The 21,976-nt window shown below is 41.8% G+C and overlaps 1 protein-coding gene across 4 annotated transcripts in view; it reads right to left on the minus strand.

Annotated features, from left to right (window-relative positions):
* Positions 1 to 16,727, minus strand: part of lnx2b (ligand of numb-protein X 2b) — an 85,738-nt gene extending 69,011 nt beyond the window's left edge. For 3 of the 4 annotated variants that reach the window (XM_072270846.1, XM_072270843.1, XM_072270845.1), the window contains exon 1: positions 16,481 to 16,727. The gene's annotated coding sequence lies outside the window, so the exon portion shown is untranslated. Of the gene's footprint in view, positions 1 to 16,311; positions 16,435 to 16,480 lie in introns of those variants that run through there. The other variant, XM_072270844.1, reaches the window with a different exon arrangement.
* Between the last annotated feature and the right edge of the window lie 5,249 nt (positions 16,728 to 21,976).

The raw sequence follows: 21,976 nt of genomic DNA on the forward strand, positions 1-21,976 counted from the left end.
TTCCCCCAAGCCATCAGACTCCTTAATACCCAGAGTCTAGACTGACATCTACATCATTTATTATTATATTGTAATTTGTCCTCTACTGTGCCTATTGTCTTGTTTAGTAATTATTATACTGCCCTGCACTGTTTTGGGCACTTTATGTAGTCCTGTATAGGTCTGTAGTCTAGTGTAGTTTTTGTGTTGTCTAGTGTAGCCTTGTGCTGTCTCACTTAGTCTAGTGTAGTTTTGTGTTGTTTCATGTAGCACCATGGTCCTGGAGGAACGTTGTTTTGTTTTTACCGTGTATTGTACCAGCAGCTTATGGTTCAAATCACAATAAAAGGCGACTTGACTTGACTTGTAATAAATCTTTCAATTCTGGGTTGAACTTGAGATAAGCACACACGGATTTCACCTTAAACTAAAATGAGACGATTTCTATCCTTGCTCTTGATGCTTGTTTAACAAGGAAAAAGCTTACTTACACATGTTAGGAGTTAAAACTGCAGCAAAATGCTCATTGCTTTCCTACAGATGGCAGGCTAGTCTTCTTTCACAGAAATTCAGAACTTGTTCAGGGGCAGGTCAGTAAATCTCATTTTGAGTTCATGATCAGTATATAGCTCACAAAGTTCTTTCTCTTCTCTCAAAGTCAAGCTCTCAGGCTGACCAGAGGATTCAGAGAAAGGGTCCCTCGCCCTGTCATACACGTGTGTTACAAGGGAGGCAAAATACTGTTCAGTTTTGTTCTACAGTTCTTCCAGATGGTTTTCAATAAAACTCGAGACTTTCTAACATCCTTCCTCACTCTCAAGCCAAGCAGCAGAGGAAACACTTCAAGATTACCTTTTGCAACATGATTTTTCAAAAAATTTAGTTTCCTTTACAATCCAAGAATCTTGTCACGTGAAGTCAAAGCATTTTCTCCAGGGCCTTGCAGAGACTTGTGCAAATGATGAAAAATGTCTGTTATGTAGGCTAGTTTCTGCAGCTATTTTTCATCTTCAAAGCACTCACCAAAATCTGATCTACTATTTTCTTGAAAGTTCTCCTGCATTTCTCCTTTCAGCTCAAACACCCTGTTGAGACATCTCCCTCTGCTAAGCCATTGGATTTCTGTACGTAGCAGGAGATTGGTGTTCTCTTTGTCCAGGTTTTCACAGTTTTTTTTAAAACATTCCTGAGTGAACTGGTCTTAAAGCTATTAAATAACTTGCTTCCTGAACCTTTTTACTGACTGACCTTGGTTTCAAAACCTTAAATCTGTTTGAGTTTCCAACAGTCATTTAAAATAACCAGTGTCATACATGTCACAATACTGTGATTTGTAGATTACTGTTTTGCTGAAGCCATTGTTAGGTTTGTAAGTTGTTTACCACAGACTAGGCACAATGGAATTGGACAACTTGGATCACCAGTCCATGTAAAACCCATTGATAAGTAGCTTTCATTGTAAAGACGGACTTTTTTTTGTGTTCGTTGCTGCACTAGCGTAGTGAATTGACTCCGAAGACTGTAATTCTTCATCATTAACCTTATCAGAATTGTCTGTAGGCTGAGGTCTAGAATCCTCCTCTTCCATCTCACACTCCTTTTCAAAAATCACCACTCTGGACTGTCTTTAGAATGAAAATTTCCTTCTAATTTTCTACTCTACTGGTAGTTTGTTCGCTCCCAGAAGTTAGGCAACGGTGCTTAAGGGGAAGTTGGGGGAGGTAACTCAGGAGGGAGAGGGTGACGTTCCAGCCCAAGTTGGGCCAGTCCATTCAATGCTTGGAAAATACACTTACCATCCTCCCCTCTGTGCAATACAGTGCTCACCAATTACCAGCGGCCTGCCCTATCTGCATAGACTCAATCAAGTAAACACGGTCCTTCTGCACACTGCCATATTGGGGTGAGAAACCTCTAACAGATTGCTAACTCAGGTGCTCGATCACTGCCCACCACTGCGAGTAATAGCATCGCACATTGCACGAAGTTCAAAAAATGTTTTTTTTTAAATCACGATCTCCCGCAGAACCCTTAGTGACCTCTCACAGAACCCTGGTTGAGAAACCCTGCTGTAGAATATTGAAAGGGCTAGATAGAGTGGATGTGGAAATGATGTTTCCTATAACGGGAGAGTCTAGGACCAAGAGGGCACTGCTTCAGAATAGAGGGATGTCCATTTAGAACAGCAATGAAAAGGAATTTCTTTAGCCAGGGGGAGGTGAACCTGTGAATTTATTGCCACTGATGGCTGTGGGTCATTGGGTATATTTAAAGGATGATAGGTAGTGTATTTTACAGGGAGAAGGCAAGTGAATGGAGTTGAGAGAGATAATAAATGAACCATGATGGAATTGCAGAGCAGACTTCTTAACCGAGTGGCATGCAGTCTTAGTGCTGGATAGCCTGATTTGAAATGTAGTGCTCACTCAAACAGGTAATTGATATATTATTGTCACATGTACAGAGATACAGTGAATGGCTTTGTTTGTACATTCAAACAGATCACTCCATCCACAAGTACATAAAACAGTAAAAAAAAAGGGGGAAATAAAACAGAATGCAGAATATTGTGTTACATTTATGGAGAAAGTGCAATGCATTTAGACAAAGTGTAAGACTCACAATGAGGTAGATTGAGAGATCAAGAATTCATCTTTATGCGATGGGAGAGAAGTTGTTCTTGAGCCTAGTGGTACATGTTCAGAAGTTTTAAGAACTTTTTCCAAGTATGTACCCTATTCCACTCTAGGCAGAGTCTGAAAGTCTCTTCCTGTAAAGCACTGAATGAAGCATTTAAAACCAAAGTTGATCTTATATAAGAGTAATGAAACCAATGCAGATGTCACCCATGGCCGGATACAATGGCCAATATACATTTGTCCAATGATGAGCTAGATTAAATAAAAATTTAAAAACAGCAGATACTGGAACTTGGATACAAAAATAAAACAGAAAATGTTGAAAACACCCTGGAGTGAGAAATGAAGTGAACATTTCAAAATCTGACTGAGAATGTTAACTGTTTCACTTTTCATAATCTTGCTGCCCGATCTACCACATACTTCCAGCATTTTGGATTTCAGTATAAGTAAAAATAATACATATAGGCTTAATTCCAAATAAGCACATTTAACAATTTATCATAGACCACCTTGGAAAGGTATTTCCACACACACATGCAATGACCATTCTGTTTATAATAAGCAGAATTGAAATCTTGATTATAATATTTTATAAAATGGCTACAAAATCATAATCTTAAGGACTTTTTTGAAATCATTTCCAAAATACTGGAATACTTGAATCTCCTATGAAGAAAAGGGGTCATCAGCACAAACTAAAGACGACCATAAGGAAATAAGAGCAGGCCCCTCAGGCCCTCCCCACGAATCTGTCTAATCATGGTTCTTCTTCCTTAGGCCTCAACTTTTTCTGTGCACATCCAAATAGCCTTCAATCCCCTGAACTTTCAAAAATGTACCTGTAAATACTTCTAATGATTTAGTCTCTGCAACTCTAAGGTACAGAATTTCAGAAATTCAGCACCCTCTGTAAGAAATTTCTATATCTCTGTTTTAATGAGCAAGCCTTTACCTTGAAACTGCATTCCCTCATTCAAGAGGAAAAACATCTAGAAATCTTATCCGTTAGGGTCTTGTCAAGTAGACCACGCTCATTCTTGTAAATTTGAAAGAATGTAGGCTCAGTCTGTTCAGCTTCTCTTGATAGAGCAAACCTCCCACCTCAACTCTCCATTACTGGACTACTTTTAATTCCAAATATCTTTCTAAAGTAAGGGACCGAAAGAGGGAAGGGGGTGGGGAAGTCAGAAGGTGATAATGAGAGATGTAAGAATGGTGTATGGAATCCAAATCACATTGTGCAACAGGCAACTGTGACTAACAACCATCTGCGAATAGCTACTTCTGGAAGCTGCCAAGAGCTACAAAGGTCAAATTACGACATCTAGGAAAGAGCATTGTGATATCTGAATTATAAATCTGATGAATCTTTGCCGAGCCCACAGTGGTCAAACTGATGAAAAGCTTTCTTTAATAGACCCTTATCTTAATTAACCAGAATGTTCTAGTCCCACAGATTTGAACTAACAGTACAACTTATTTGATTCTGAAATTACATAGAAACAGAGCATTCAGCCCACAATCATGCCAACCAGAGTGCACCCAACCATATTCAGCTCATTTTCCAGCCTTTAGTTCATGCCCAGACATTCCTTAAATGCTGTCTGACAGTCTAATTCTGCACTTCCTGGCAGTGCATTCCACCCTCTGGGTGAAGAAAAGATCTCCCCAATATCCCCTCTAAATCTTTTACCCATCACCCTAACCTTAAGCCAAGTTTTACACATCTCTGATCGGGGAACAAGTTCCTGCAGTCTTCTCTGTCCATACCCCTCAATTTTATATACCTCAGTCATGGCCCCCACCTTAATCTCCACAGCCCCAGGGGGAAAAAGTCTCTGTCCAGTCTCTTCTTCAGTCTCCGTCACTCGTACTATCGAAATGTCAAATCTTAAATCTTTGTGATACAAATAGTACAGACAGAATAAGGCTTTGCAGTTTGCCTCCCTCAAGAATATTCCAGAATTAAGTAAAATTAATCTGAACCTGTGGCTTGACACCTTAACTATCCAAAACCTATTGACACAGCCCTGAATATACACCCTGACTATGCACCACATTTCTCCATACGTCCATTCTCAGCTACAGGTTTCCCCCGCCATCCGAAGGTACAGTGTTCCTATGAAACAGTTCATCAGCCGAAAAGTCGTAAAGCGAAGAAGCAATTACCATCTACATGGGAAAATTTTGTGAGCGCTCACAGACCCAAAAATAACCTACCAAATCATGCCAAATAACACATAAAACCTAAAATAACAGTAACATATAGTAAAAGCAGGAATGATATGATAAATACACAGCCTATATAAAGTAGAAATACTTTTCCACAATCATTACTGCACTGTTCTCCGGAGCGAAAATCTCACGCAAGCGCTGTCGGCAGAAAATCTCACGCAAGCGCTGTTGGCAAAAACACGGCGCAAGCGCTCTCCAGTAACCTGTAAGCTATGAAGCTGCCAAATCATACCAAATAACACGTAAAAATGCACAGCCTATATAAAGTAGAAATAATGTATGTACAGTGTAGTATCACTTATCAGAATTGGTTCAGCGCCGAGCACACTGATGATGGTGTGTTAGGCTGAGTCGTCGCAGGTTGGGTGGTGCAGTGGTCCCCACCCTCCAGGCCGCCGACCAATACATTGCCGCGAAGCACGCAGGGGTCCAGTGGTAGCCGGGAGGTACACAGCACATCTTTAAGAGAAAAGCCGAAATAAACATGCTAATTAATTAGGTGCCGCCCGGCACGTAATTGTCGGCCCAGATCAGTGCTGATTTCCGATTGGGCCGACAATTACGTGTCGGGCGGCACCTAATTAATTAGCATGTTTATTTCTGCTTTCTTCTTAAAGATGTGCTGTGTGCCTCCCGGCTACCACTGCATTCTCCGCGAATCGGTATCTGTCCGAGCCTGGGTGTTGGGGTGGTGGGACAATGGGGTGTCATCTCGTCATCTGCTTCCATTAGAGCAGGCAGCTCATCTTCTCCTATGACTGCCTGCCTCAATGTCGAAGGTCGAGGTTCATCGTCTGCTGTGGAAGGCTTGCTTGACTGCTGAGCCTCGCGCATTTTTCTATCATACAATTCTTTGTAAGGACTCAAACCATCTTGCAAATATCTCCTAAATCTATGTAGCCTTTCAAAATTAAAGTCGTACTTATCATTGCAGTGAAAATCTCACGCAGTTGTTTCACGTTCATTTCGCTACTGCATTCGGTTTTGATTGTTATCCTTTCTTCTTCCAATTGCATCAGCTCTTCATCTATCAGTTCTTGGTCATGGGATGCCAAAACCTCTTCAACATCATCTTCATCAGCTTCCACAAGCCAAACTCACTTTGTCCTTACTTCGTTCACCACAATCGAAACGCTTAATTATGTCTAGTTTTATGCTAAGTATAACACCCTTACGAGCTCTTTCAGGCTTTTCCGATACCATAGAACTCATCTTGCAAATGGCTGCTCACAGACACGTGTTTAAGCAATGCCGGCGAGAATGCAGTTCCGAATCCGGGGGAGAGTGGCTGCTCGGGGCGCGCGCTGCCTTTTATCGCGCGCTGCCTTTCCTCGTAACAGTGAAAACACCTTCTGAAAACAAAACCAGGGTACTAATGTAGGTCTTTCGTAACAGTGAGGTTTCGTAAAGCGAACGTTCGAAAAGCGGGGGACACCTGTATTTACAATACTCCAGGTAAAGTGTTTTTTTTTCTTCAATTCAGGCCTAAATGGCCAACGCCTGATCCTTAAGATTGCAACTTCCTGTTCCTGCCTCCCTACCAAGAGGGAACTGAATCTCAGGCTCTGCACTGACTCCTGGGATGGAACAGCAATCTTGGAAATCCACACTACATTGACATAATGGTTCTTCAGTCACAGAGCTGTAGATTCTAAACAGCTCTCAAAATATGGTCTCAGCAAAGCCCAGTACAATCTCAGCAGGATATCCTTGCTCCAACACCCTTACAAAATACCATTTGTTGCCTTAATTGCTCTATCTCAGGATGTTTACCTTCTGCGTCTTCTAAACACAATATGCAGATCATACTATATATACGCAATCATTAACTCAGTTCTCACCATTTCATAGCCATATAGCATGGGCACCTTTTTAAAAATTCTGATTTTCTTCTCAAATTTTCCACATTAGACTCCACTTTATTGCTCATTCATCCCTCCAAGTTATTTTGTGGATACTTTGGCATGACTAAGTAAGCAATAAGTACAGTGTTATATTTTCAATACCTTTTCATATGAGAATTTGTCTTCTCTGGCAGGGAGAATAAAGGCTGAAATGCACTACTCCAGAAATTCAAACAGGAACTGGGTTACTGGTGGTTAAATTAATTCTTGTGATTCTGGGTTATGACTACAATAATCAGGCAGTTCTCTGCAGTACTAAGAGAACATGCCTCCCCAAGCAGGTCAAAGGCCAGTTGTTGGAATTGGAATTGGTATTGGTTTAATATTATCACATGCACCAAGATACAGTGAAAAGTTTGCCTTGCACATTGTGCATACAGATAAAATCATTACACAGTGAATTGAGGTAGAACAAGACAAACAATAACAATGCTCAGTAATGTGTAACAGCTACAGAGAAAGGAAATGCAGATAAATAATTAAGTCCCAAGTTCATGATGAGAAACAAACTCAGCTATTTCCCAATTAATTACTTGCACTCAGAGGCTACTTGTTAGGTACACCTGTACACATGCTTATTAATCCAAATAGCTAATCAGTCCACTATATGGCAGCAACACTATGCATAAAAGCATACAGACATGGTCAAGAGGTTCAGTTGTTCAAATCAAGCATCATCATGAGAAGAAATGTGATCTAAGTGACTTTGACTGTGGAATGATTGTTGGTAGTTTGAGTATCTAGGAAACTGCTAATCTCCTGGGATTTTCATGCTCAGCAGTCCCTAGAGTTTATAGAGAATAGTGTGAAAAACAAAAAAAAGAACATCCAGTGAGTGGCAGTTCTGTGGGTGAAAATGCCCTGTTAATAAGAGTTTACAGAGAAGAATGGCCAGACAGTTTCAAGCCAACAGTAACTCAGGGCCTCAGAATCGAGGGGTGACCTTTTAGAACAAAGGTAAAGAGGAATATTTGTAGACAGAGAGTAGTGAATCTGTGGAACGCTCTGTCACAGATTGCAGTGGCGGCCAAGTCCATGGGCATATTTAAGGTAGAAGTTGAATGGGGGAGCAGAATCAATGGGCTGAATGGTCTCATTCTGCTCCTATGTCTCCTGGTCTTGTGATGCCAGGGTTGTGATCTCAGGATTGCTATCCATGCCACGTGCTAGTGAGGCCAGAACTAGGAAGATTATACAGTTTAACACATGGCTAAAGAGTTGGTGTAGGATGGAGGGCATAAGATTTTTGGATCATTGCGCTCCCTTCCAGGGAAGGTCAGGTCTGCACAGAAGGGACGATTTGCATCTGATCTGGAGGGGGACTAATATCCTAGCAGGAAGGTTTGTTAACGCTGCATAGTGGAGTTTAAACTACAATTGCAGGGGGATGGAACCAGAGTGCCAGAACAGTTAGTGGAGAGGTTATAGAGGCAGATCTTGGTAAGAGATCAAAGTTGGGGGTCAAAAGATTGAGTGTGGTGTGACTAGTGTCATGAGCTGCGCATATTTCAATGCAAGAAGTATCGAAGGAAAGGCTGAAGATGATATAGGCAGTTTACAAACAGAGGCAATGTGTAGTGAGAAGAGGCTGTTGACAGGACTGAAGTGTATTTGAATATACGCAGTATATGGAATACAGTAGATGAACTTGCAGCACAATTGCAGATCGGCAGTTATGATGTTGTAGGCATCACTGAATTGTGGCTGAAAGATTATAGCTGGGTGCTTAATGTCCAAGGATACACATTGTATTGAAAGGACAGGCAGGAAGGCAGAGGGGATGGTGTTGCTCCACTGGTAAAAAATGAATTCAAATCATTAGAAAGAGGTGACATATGGTTGGAAGGTGCTGAAACATTGTGGATGGAGCTAAAGAACTGCAAGGGTAAAAAGACCCTGATGGGAGTTGTATAAAGACCTCCACCCCCAAACAGTAGTAAGGATGTGGCCCACAAATTACAAGGGGAGATATAGAATGCATGCCAAAAGTGCAGTGTTACAATAGTCATGGGGTTCTTCAATATGGAAATAGATTGGGAAAATCAGGTTGGCGTTGGATTCCCTGAGAGGGAATTTCTAGAGTGCTCACAGGATGGCTTTTAGAGCAGTTCCTGGTTGAGCCCACTAGAGGATCAACGATTCCAGATTCGGTGCTGTGCAATGAACCAGAATTGATTACAGACCTTAAGGTAAAAGAACCCTTAGAGGCAAGTGATCATAATATGATTGAATTCACCCTGAAATTTGAGAAGGAGAAGCTAAAGTCAGTTGATTCAGTATTACAGTTGAGTAAAGGGAATTACAGAGGCATGAGGGAAGAGGTGGCCAGAATTGATTGGAAAAGAACATTGGCAGGGATGATGGCAGAGCAGCAATAGCTGGAATTTCTGGAAATAATTCAGAAGGCAGAGCAGCAATGGCTGGAATTTCTGGAAATAATTCAGAAGGCACAGGATATATACATCCTAAAAAGAAAAAAAGATATTCTAAAGGAAAGATGGATCAACTGTGGCTAACAAGAGAAGTCAAAGCCAGCGTAAAAGCCAAAGAGAGGGCATATAATACAGCAAAAATTAGTGGGAAGTTAGAGGACTGGGGGACAATGAAACAGCAGACAAAATGAATAAGTATTTTGCATCGTTCTTCACTGTGGAAGACAGTAGCAGTATGGTGGAAGTTCCAGGTGTCAGGGGTCATGAAGTGCGTGAAGTTATTTTAACTAGAGAGAATGTTCTTCGGAAACTGGAAAATCTGATGGTAGGTAAGTCACCTGTACCAGATGTGGACACACCAGGGTTCTGAAAGGTGGCTGAAGAGATCATGAAGGCATTAGAAATATGTTTTCAAGAATCTCTATATTCTGGAATGGTTCTAGAAGACTGGAAAATTGCAAATGTCACTCCACTCTTCAAGAGGGGAGAGAGACAGAAGAAAGGAAACTATAGGGCAATTATTTGACCTCAATGGTTGGGAAGATGTTAGAGTTGATTATTCAGGATGAGTTCTCAGGGTACTTGGAGGCACAAGAGCCTATGGCCTATGAGGCACATAGGCCACAGTGAGGATGATTTCCTCGAGAGAAAATCTTAGCTGACAAATTTGTTGGAATTATTTGAAGAAATAACAAGCAGAATAGACAAAGGAGAATTGCTTGATGTTGTGTACTTGGATTTCAGAAGGCCTTTGACAAGGACCACACATGAGGCTGCTTAACAAGCTATGAGCCCAAGGTATTACAGGAAGGATTGTAGCATGGATAGAGCAATGGCTGATTGGCAGGAGGCAAAGAGCGGAAATAAAGGAAACCTTTTCTGATCGGCTGCCGGTGACTAGTGGTGTTCCACAGGGGTCTGTGTTGGGACTAATTCTTTTTACAGATGATATAAAGATAGGTGGAGGGGCAGGTAGTTTTGAAGAAAAGAAGCTACAGAAGGACTTAGGAGAATGGGCAAAGAAATGACAAATAGAATACAATGTTGGGAAGTGTATGGTCATGCACTTTGGTTGAAGAAATGAAAGGGTTGACTATTTTCCAAATGGAGAAAATAAATACGAAAAATTGAAGCGCAAAGGGACTTGGGAGCCCTTGTGCAGGATTCTCTAAAGGTTAATTTGCAGATTGTGACGAGGAAGGCAAATACAATGTTAGCATTCATTTCAAGAGGATTGCTGAGGCCTTATTTGGAGTATTGTGAGCACTTTTTGGGCCCCTTAGAAAGGATGTACTGAAACTGGAGAGGGGTCAAAGGAGGTTCACAAAAACAATTCCAGGTATGAACAGATTGTTATATGAAGAGTGTTTGATGGCTCGAGGCCTGTTTCATGAGAATTCAGAAGAATTAGAGGTGACCTCATTGAAACTGATCAAATGGTGAAAGGCCTTGATAGAGTGGATGTGAAGAGGATGTTTGCTATGGTGGGAGAGTCTAAGACCAGAAGACGCAGCCTCAGAATAGAGAGGTGTCCTTTCAGAGCAGAGATGAAGAGGAATTTCTTTAGCAAGAGAGTGGTAAATCTTCAATAGGTATATTTAAAGTCAGAGAAATGTATACAATATACATCCTGAAATTCTTTTTCTTCGCAAACATCCCCACAAAAAGAGGAGAGCCCCAAAGAATGAATGACAGTCAATTTTTAGAACCCCAAAGTACCCCCCCCACCACGCACAAGCAGCAGCAAGGTATTGGCACCCCCCAAACCCCCACCTGCAGAAAGCAACAGCCACCCCCACCAAGCACTCAAGCATGCAGCAAGCATCAATAAAGACACAGACTTGCAGTACCCCAAAGACTGCTCGTTCATCCGGTAATTCAACATACTGCAGGCTCTCTCTCTCCCTTATAAGGGAAAAAGAGGTACCCCTGTTCCAAGAATCTGTGGAATTCTTTGCCACGGGTAGCTGTGGAGGCCAAGTCTTTGTTTACATTTAAGACAAGGAGGAAAATTGGATCAACCGTGATGAAATGGTGAAGCAGACTCGATGGGCCGAGTGGCCTAATTCTGCTCCTATACCTTGTGGTCTTATCATAAGAGGCATAGATTGAGTGGACAGTCAGAGACATTTTCTCAGGGCGGAAATGGCTAATACAGTGGGGTATAACTTTAAGGTGATCAGAGGAAAGTACTGGGGAGATACCAAAGATGTCAAATTTTTTATTTACACAGACTGGTGAGTGTGTGGAACATCCTACCAGGGGTAGTGGTAGAGTCACTTAGGGACATCTAAGAAACTCTTAGATAGGTAAATAGATGACAGAAAAATGGAGGGCTATGTAGGAGGGAAGGGTTAGATATATCGTAGCGCAAGTTAAAAGGTCGGCATAGTATTCTGACCTAAAGCGCCTGTACCGTGCTGTAATGTTTTATGTTCTATTAATGTGAAATATCCATGGCCATTCAGATCACTGTGGAACCCCATGGATATTGTTGTTTTAATCTGAAAAAGACCCACTAATCGGGTTTTCTGTTGGTTAATTAACACTAATTCCTCACCATTAGCTTACCTCTAACTCCACAGGCATTTGTTCTCTAACGACTGATATGTGCACATGCTTTGCCACAGTAAATGATGTCATTAGGTCTGAGTTTCATCAAATTTAAAAACAATCAAGCTGTGATCCAAGTTTTCATATACTTGTGCAGTAAGAACTGAAGTTCTCAGCAAGTTCAGCAGCATCAGTGGAACCAAAGAAAACATGAGTCAGTGTTTCGAACGGATGACCTTAGTGAAAACTGGTAACAGCAGTCAACTGACTATAGATCATCAGAAACAGATCCTGCCTGGTTATTATTTCCATCATTTCCATTTGGAATTTCTTGAGATTCCCCCGTGCAACCCCCCCCCCCCCACCACCAATCAATTGTATCTGTTTGAGTCTAGGTAGCAAGACAGCAGCAAGGTAAACCAGTTAGGGAATAGAACCTACAAGTAAATGTTCAGTTACAGCCTTGTTGGGATGGCATCATTAAGTTAAACAGGTATTGTGGAGAATGCTGAAGTAAAAATTGAGGTAGGCAGCAACTGGAAATAAATACAACATCAGTAGAGCATTTTTGGTACATTGCCTTTCATATAAATGTACAAATATAACCTTTGACCAAGTTGTGAAAATATGTGCTTTAAGATCAAGACTTCAAAATCTTCACAGTCTACCACACACACAAACACACACAAATCCCTGCCATCCTGCTTGATTTCATGACCATAGCAACTATAGTAGGCACTAGAAAGCACTAGAGAGTTATCACCCAACTTTTGCTTCCGCAAAATCCTCCAAATCCATGGAGAAATTAAGCAAACCCAGGTCAACATCCCCAGCAAGAGTTTCTAATTATTTTCTGATATTCAATGCCAGACTCCCAAAGCAGACATCCTGTTAATGCAACAGAGAAAAGCAGATTGAGCTAAAGATTCAAGAATGTTCTTGAGACCTCTCAGAAAAGTGCAACATATCTACAAACTCATGAAATTCCCTCCGTCACGACTACTGAAGGTGCAAAAGGAGAATATTAAATCCATGTGGTCAAGGCTAGAATAAGTTCCTGCCTAAGCAATAACCTGTACCCACTGCAATTCACCTACCCCCACAACAGGTCTATAGCAGATGTAACCTCACTGGCTCTCCATTTGACTTTGGAGTACACAGACAACAGCTGATTATCAATCACAGTCTAGCATTCTACATCATCGAGTCCTCAGTACTGATCAACAAGGTTCCAATACTGAACATCTGTACCTCACTCCACAACTGGATCTTCAAGTTCTTTATCAAAAGACCACAGTTGGTGCAAATCAATAATAACATTTCCTCCTCACTGACATCAACACAGGGATTCCTCCAAGATGTGTGCTTAGTTCACAGCTCTGATCTCTCTACACTCATGACTGTGGGGCTAGGCACATCTGAAATACCATCTATAAGTTCGCCGATAACACTACTGTTGTTGGGAGGAGCACAGAGTGCGACAGGGAGACATACAAGAGTGATATCTGAACAATAACCTCGCACTCAACACCAGCAAAATCAAGCAATTGATTGTGGACTTCAGGAAGGGGAAGTCAGGAGAATTCACACCAGTCCTCATTGACAGGTCAGCAGTGGAAAGAGTGAGCAGCTTCAAGTTTCTTGGCATCAACATCTTGGAAGATCTACCCTAGGCCCAACACACTCATGCAATCACAAGGAAGGTGTGCCAGCTTTGTTAGGAGCTTGAGGAGATTTGTAAATTTCCATAATTGTACGGTGAAGAATGTTCTTATTAGTTGCATCATTGCTTGGTACAGAGGTTCCAATGTGCAGGATTGAAAGAGGCTACAGAAGATCGTAGACACAACCAGCTCCATCAAGGGCACAACCATCCTCATCATTAGGGACTTCTACAGGAGGTAGTGCCTCAAGAAGGAAGCAACCATCATTAAGGACCCTTACCATTCATGACATGCTCTCTTCTCATTATTATCTCTGAGGAGGAGATGCAGGAGCCTAAAGATCCACACTCAAAATTTTAGAACAGCTTCTTCCCCTCTGTGAAGCAGTTAATTAACTTTACACTTTTCTGCCTCTTCTGCATTCTTTATATATTTTTGTAATTTCAGTCATTTGTATCTTGCACTGTACTGCTGCGACATAACAATAAATTTCACAACTTTGTCAGTCATAAATATGTATGTTTGCTGATGACACCACTGTCGTAGGTCAAATCAAAGGTGATAACAAATCAGCATATAGGAGGGAGATTAAAAATCTGGCTCAGCAATGCCACAAACACAGCCTCTCACTCAATGTCAGCAAGACCAAGGGGTGATTATTGACTTCAGAAGGAAGAAAACAAAGATCTATGAACCAGACCTCATCAGGGCTTAGGGATGGAGAGGGTCAGCAACTTTAAATTCCTCAGTGGTATTATTTCAGAGGATCTGTCCTGGGTCCAGCATGCAAGTTATTGCAAGTAAATCATGGCAGTACCTCTACTTTCTTAGAAGTTTACGAAGATTTGGCACTTCATCTAAATCTTGGGCAAACTTCTATAGATGTGTGGTGGAGAGTATATTGACTGGTTACACCACAGCCTGGTATGGAAACACAAATGCCCTTGAACATAAAAGCCAAGAAAAAGTAGGTCCATCATGGGCAAAGCCCTCCCCACCATTAAACACATCTACACTAAGAGCTTTCACAGGAAAGCAGCGCATCCATTATCAAGGACCCATCCCACCACCATTTCTTCTCACTGCTGCCTTCAAGAAGGTGGTACTAGAGCCTTGGGACCAACACCACCAGGTTCAAGAATAGTTATTACCCCTCGAGCATCAGTGTACCAGAGGGGATAACTTCACTCCACTTCACACGGCCCATCACTGAACTGCTCCCACAACCTACGGACACACTTTCAAAATCTCTTCATCTCATGTTCTCAATATTTATTGCTTAATTAGTTATTTATTGGTACTACTTTTTTTTGTATTTGCACAGCTTGTTCTCTTCAGCTCATTGGTTATTTGCCCATCCTGATGGGTGTGGTCTTCCACTGATACTATTGTGCTTCTTCTATTTACTATGAATGCCCGCAAGGGCATTTATTTGATTACAAATTTACTTTGATTGGAACATGTCCGGAATAGAGAGAAACCCTGCAATGCATCACTTCTCAAATTATCCATCTACTCATCTCCACCCCATCTGTGGGAACATATGAATTAGGTGCAGAAGATGCCCCTCAGTTCTTCTCCACCATTCAATAAAATCATGTTTGACCTGACTGCAGCCTCATCTGCAAGTTCCTTCCTGCCTTTCCCCTAAAAACTTTTCACCAGACACTTTACGGATCTTTGCCCCACATTCCATCTTCAGTCACGTCAGAACAGCATGAAAGAAAAGTCATCTTTGACCCCAGGGCACCAAGGATTCTGAGAAGTTAACTCCAAACATCGACACCCCGGCGCCAATTTACAGCTTGTTTTGATGTACAACACAGTACAACATTACAAACTAATGTAAAAACGATGGTTTTGAAGGACTTGGCAAGCCTTTAAAACGTAGATTTGGAGATTATATAGATAATCTCTATTAAATACAGATATCCATAAATTTGAACACATTGCTGCACTATAACCTCTTTTGTCCGCTCAAATCTTCCAGTGGTCCACAAATAGAACATTTTAACAGGGTGGTTTACATCAGGCAAATCAGATACCAGTCGGTCTGAGGCGTTTCCACACTTTTCAAACAGAAAGCCCTTGATTTAACGTCGCCTACAATAGTTCCGCGGTTGCGGTGGCTCTGTCAATAACCGCAAGTGCCTAACAGTGTCACGTTAATAAGTATTCACAACAGGAACTTGTTCCTTGGTGTCCGGACCAGTAAATGATTTGACATTCACAGAACCATGTTGATACATTTTCATCGTAATATCCTTCTGTAAATTATTACACTGGTAGCTATCCTACCGCCGATCTGTACACAGTAGCCCCGTCGCCTGGGATAAATACAGCACGATCTAAAAGCCTGGGTCTGACCGACATGGTGTATTGCTCGGGAAGCCACTGCCTGACAGATCCAGAGAATCGGGATCAATCCTGACCTCAGGCACTGTCTGCGTGGAGTTTGCTCATTCTCCCTTTGTGTGGGGTTCAAGATTTGCTCACGTCTCAAATACATGTGGACTGATAAATCGATTGACCGCTGTAGGTTCCCCCTAGCGTGTGGGCGAGTGTCAGAATCTAGGGGGTGAGCGGGGAAGTAGAATTATTAATGCGAGTGTGGGATTAGTATAGAATGGGCGATCGATGGTCAATACGGACTCGATGCGCCGAAGGGCCTTTCCCTATCACCGACTTCCACATCCATCTGTGGAAACCCACCCTGCACTTGGGTCTTATTCACCGTTGCCAATTCGGTGCAAGTTCACTGCTTTTAGAGTCATGGACTTTCGAATTGTATTAGTTTATAAATAAAACCTTAATTGCAGACTCCGCCGCTCACCACTGAACTAGAGACGAGTCTTTTCCGCCTTTCGCGGTTGAAACCACGCGTCCCTCCCTCGACACCTACCTGGAATTCTCCTCAGTTCCCGAGCTAACGCCAAGCTGCCGCTGTCTGAAACAAAGAGCCGGCGCAAGAAGGATAAAGGACAGCGAGATAATGTGGCTGAATCTGAAACCAGTCAGCTAAACACTTCTCAGCAACTGACGCGCCACCTAACCTTAGTTTTGAAACCTACCTGTAGAACCTTTCCGGAAAGTGGGAGGGAATTAGCAAAACCCAACCAGTCCTCTTTTGAGCGAGCAGGAACAGAGAAAAAAGTCTTCTTTTTGCCAACAAGTACTTTAAAACATCGATCAGTCCTTCTCCCGGCAAGTATAGCACCCAGTTACACCACTTTCACCGTGATAATGAGTCACCGTGGTGGCCAAGTTCACAATTAAAACTGAGCCTAAAGTCCCATTCTTCACCTAGTCCTGTTTCGGGCGGGGGGGGGGGGTGTGGAATTAATGAAAGGAACTGACGTTAGGGAGGCGGGCAGCGTCAGCACTGAGACCTGCACGTCAGCTAGCCACCCTGCGAGGTTTCTGCCCCATTAATGTGTGATCGTGCCTTTGGTTTTAATAATTAGCTCTGAAGTATGAGTACACTTTAGGAAGGTTAGCAACTAAGTTATTTGCTGGTAAATGCTTAGATTTGCCATGCTTAAAATCAATCCAAAACAAGAGGCAGACACCTGGAATTATATATTCACAATATTCAGTGGAAATCTGTCCAGTATAACTAATACCTCCCGACGTTAAGTCAACACTACGTTTTGTGTTGTTTTTAAAAAGGATGAATTTCCCAGACAGAACTGTCAGGTGTGGCACCTGTTTAAAACATAGCATCATTTCCAAAATAACTTAAAATGCAGGAAGCCTGAAATTACGGCAGGATTTAAAATCCGTTCTGAAGTCAAAATAGAAACTTCCTGAAGCCTGATGATGAGCTGAAGTTTTAACTTGTTCCCTCTCTGTTGATGCTGACTGGCCTGCATGGTATTTCCAGTATATAAAAGTCCAATAAACTGTAATCACCGGAAATACAAAATAATAATCGAAAATGTTGGAAACACTCAGCAGATCAGATGGCATCTGTGAAAAGACAAATGGTTAATGTTTCAGATCCAGGAATCTTCATCAGAACCCTCATTATTATTTCTGGTATTTCATATTTACATTTTAGATTTACAGTATCATTTTTTTTATTTTATAGAGCAGTAAAGTTGTACAGGATAGAAACAGGCCTTCAACCCACCAGGTATATGCAACTATCATAGACCTCGACCAACACTCCACCGACTTGCCTGCAATAATCCTTCCATGTAGGGATTCTTAAATAGCTAAATGTCCTACATCTGTTCCCATTTCTCATGTTCTTATCAACACACCAAATTCAAAGGTTCAAAGGTTCAGTTATTTTCAAAGGGTATAACTCTGAAGTTCTTCAGTCGTCTGGGTAGCCATGAAACCGAGAAGGAAAAGAAAGGCAACATGAGCATCAACCTCCAAATCCCCCTCCCTGCACAAAAAAAAGAACAAAGCGGATCAGGCACATCGACCCCGAAATTCCCCTTCCCACACAAAGAAACAAACAAAATGAATCAGGCACATCAACCAAATTAAACCAGAAATTGCTACCACTCACCCATAACTACCAAATAGTTAAAACAATCTTTGCACTTGGACATAAGATTACAGCTTTGGGCGCATGGACATTATATGATCAACACTGTGGCACAGTTAATAGAGCTGGATTCAGTGCTGATCTCTTTTTCATTTATATTTGCTTCTCTCAAATTGTAAAATAAATTATTGCCAACATTTTTCTGAGCTTATGAAAGGGCAATGCCTGTAGCATCACAAAATTCCGAAATATTACCTCCCTCTTTGGCAGTCCCATTGAGCCAAGGATGAACAGATGCCACTCCTGTTTGGTGAGCTCCCAGGTGGCAGAAGAGACATTGTGGGCTCTACAGACTCTGCCAGATGTGAGCCAAGGTAGGCAGGTAGGGAGAGTTGGGCATGATGTTCCCCTAGTGTTGTTTTCACTCAGCTTCTGCATGCTCCTGACAAACAATGTGCCATCTGAATGCTCCTTCAGCTCACTGGGACAAGGATTCTCAGTAATGGGTGAGAATGCTGCATTTCTTTCAAGGAAACTTTAAGAACTTGAACAATACTGCCCTTTCCGCTCATACTGTCTTGCCCTGAAAGTGTTGGGAACCCTTGTGTCAGGGATCTGATGTCAAGCATAGGAATAATGTGATCCGCCCATTGGAGTTGACTAAGGGTGTTGAGACTTCTGTGCTGGGGGCATTGACCTGGGAGAAAATGCTGATATTTGCTCTGTCTGTAGATTGGAGTATTTATTATTGGTAGCTCACCAGTGTTCTGCAGTGTCAACCCTAGATTGTTCATGTGTCTGGTGCTTAAGTGCTGCCAAAGGCTGTGCTGGAGTGATGGAGCAGGTGGTGATTTCATCACTGATATCGGTGTTAGCCGAAAAATATCCTACGAGATATGGAAAATGGTCTATGTTTTCCCAAGGACCTGTCATTGATCCTGACCATCATGGGCAGTGTGGTACAGCAGGGTCAGTTACTTTAGATGATCTTTGTTTTGTGGATGTTGAGAGGGAAGTACATTACCTCAAAGAGTTCAGTGAATGAGTCGATGCTGACAACATCGGACTCCCAGCATACACATATGCAAGTGCATTCAGTGAAGAACCAATGAATATCACAGGAAAGAGTTCCATTGTATAACGGTAAGGTTAACAGCTGAAGTTTGGTTTACAGGAGCATAAAGGGAAAAGAAGTCAACTCCACAGTCTATTTTGAAAGTTGAACTGGACAGCTGAATCAACAGGCACCCAAGGTCTAAGTTACTCGATCTTTGAGGGCAGAGGTTGCTAAATTAAGGGTGGATAAGGGAACAAAACAACAGATGTGCCTTGTTTACCAAATCCTTGAATGGATAACCTTGGAGTCATGAGGACCCTGGACAGAAGTACAATGAATATTCTCCTAGGGTGAAAGTAAAGAAGAACTTCCAAGGATATCAATAGGGGCATCTCAGGAATAATAACTGCAGAAGGAAGATTTTGAGTTTGAAACAGGAAGACCTTAGCACATTGGAGTGCAGACAGATGAAGTTCCAGATACTTATAGATATATTTAACAGAGTGTATGGGTCAGATCTAGACCAACTACAGCTACAGTACAGGCATCCAATTACACCAGCTGGGCAAGCAATCTGGTGTCCTATCCCTTTGACATTAGTATCAGAATCAGAACCAGCTTCATTATCATATACTTTTTGTTTTGAGGCAGCAGTACAATGCAAGGCATGAAATTACAATAAGTTACAAAAACTACAGAAGTAATTAGTGCAAAAGAGGACTAGTGAGTTAATATTCAAGGTTCATGGACTATTTAGAAATCTGATGGTGGAGGGGAAGAAATTGCTCCTAAAACACTTAGGCTCCTGTACCTCCTCCCTATTGTTGTATGAAAAGAGGGCATGTCCTGGATGATGAGATTCCTTAATGCTGAATGCCACTTCCTTTTTTTTGATGATGTCCTCAATATTGTAAATATTGAGCGTATGAGAAGTATTCAGGGTTGGATAATCCTGGGAGTTTTCAGGAAGAGCAGAGCTCAGCATAGTGGGAAGTTTTAGATTTAGGAATAGCAGTGCAGACATCCCACGCTGCAAAAACTCATTTCAGGGAGGTAGCACCCCTGCCCCCCCGCAACCCCATATATCCCCCCACCCCGGTCGACCTCCAAGAGTGTATGTAATACTTTGTTTAGTGATTTTGTCTAATCCGTAAACCAAGTTGGGTATATGCAGAAAATGTGACTTTGAAATATGTACTTATATTATATTATATTATCACATTTATTCTATTACAACTTTAAGCAAATCTACAGGGAGTTTGGCCTCATCACGTAGGACATCAATAGAGTAGCTCCTTAGCAGCTAGCCAGCTAGTTTATATAACGTTAGCTATGCTAATGAACGAATGACACCTGTTAAACTCACCTCAACATGTCTTTTACATTTTAACCCACCATGGGCAATAGAAAAGTCACCGTTGCAAACAGAGCAGCAAGCAACACTGTCATTATTTTTGAGGTCGACTGTAAAGCCCGCCCAAAGAGAAAACTGATAGGTCTACTTAGCATGAAGAGAGACCAATCAGGATGCTCCCTCTCCCTCTCAAAAAAATCAATTTCTGGGATATTGTATATAGTTCCCGGGCATCAGGGAGCCACTATCAATATGCGGGAGACTCCCGGAACTTGCGGGAGAGGTGGGATGTCTGGCAGTGGGATCGACCTATTCAGCCATAGTATCACAGGCGGGTGAGATATGGCAGAGGAAGGAGAAGAGAAGTCGTAAAGAGGCTGTAGTGAATGTACTGTAGCTGGTGTGACATCACAGAGAACTTGTTTTGTGTGCCATTAGGTGGGGCATGTAGCAAGACACTCCTGACATGGGACGGTAAAGCAGATGATTTGTTACAGCTGTGGTTTCTCAGGCCATGGGTGGGGTTAGTGCCCTGAGAAAAGAGGAGAGTGTGAAAATCCAGAGTTTGCAAAGAGATGAATGACTGTCTCTTCTGCAGTGCAATTATCTTAAGGAGATAGTATTTTGTCTACCAGTTTGGGTCTCTGCTTGAAAATTTATATGAGTTAACAACCCACTGTTCAATATGATCACTTCCTGATCAGTAATGTAATAAGGCAGTTTCCTTCTCTTCAACACAGCTTCCAGATCAGCTCACAGGGTAAAAGCATTCATTGAAGAAGTAGGTCATTGACTAATGATACCTGTTCATGAAACCATTTGTATGAAAAATATGAATGATGTCATTGTCCCATGGGAAGTTTCGGCCACGGCTAACAATATTACATTTTCTGAAGTTTCATCTGGAACAATGTCATAATGCTACTGAACCACACCTTGCACATTCTCCGGTTGAATGCAGGACATCCTCCTGTTGAAATGTTAATGAATAGGAAACCTGAAATGAGGTTAAGTAATGCCCAACTCAATTTGGAGGAAAAAGTGGAGGAGAAGAAATAAAAGAAGGGGTTCAACCTTCAGTAGTGTTTGTGTACTGGTATTTAGTTTAAAGGTCCAGAGATGGTCTATTGATGAATTAGTGGTGGTGAAAGACTGGGAAATATCTAGTGCAAGTTGAGAATAGATTTTGCAAAATCTCTTTGTCATAGTCATAGTCATACTTTATTGATCCCGGGGGAAATTGGTTTTCGTTACAGTTGCACCATAAATAATAAATAGTAATAAAACCATAAATAATTAAATAGTAATATGTAAATTATGCCAGGAAATAAGTCCAGGACCAGCCTATTGGCTCAGGGTGTCTGACCCTCCAAGGGAGGAGTTGTAAAGTTTGATGGCCACAGGCAGGAATGACTTCCTATGACGCTCTGTGCTGCATCTCGGTGGAATGGGTCTCTGGCTGAATGTACTCCTATGCCCAAGCAGTACATTATGTAGTGGATGGGAGACATTGACCAAGATGGCATGCAACTTGTCCTATTTATTCCACATCAGATACTCAGGAATGGAGTAAGGTTTAAGATGCTCCTGAAGTGCATTGTGTGGTTTGCTGTTGAGAGTATGATGAGGCAATAGCACAGTGTGTAGACTGAACA

The sequence above is a fragment of the Mobula birostris genome, chromosome 10 (assembly GCF_030028105.1).
Source record: "Mobula birostris isolate sMobBir1 chromosome 10, sMobBir1.hap1, whole genome shotgun sequence".
NCBI classification, from domain to species: Eukaryota; Metazoa; Chordata; class Chondrichthyes; order Myliobatiformes; family Myliobatidae; genus Mobula; species Mobula birostris.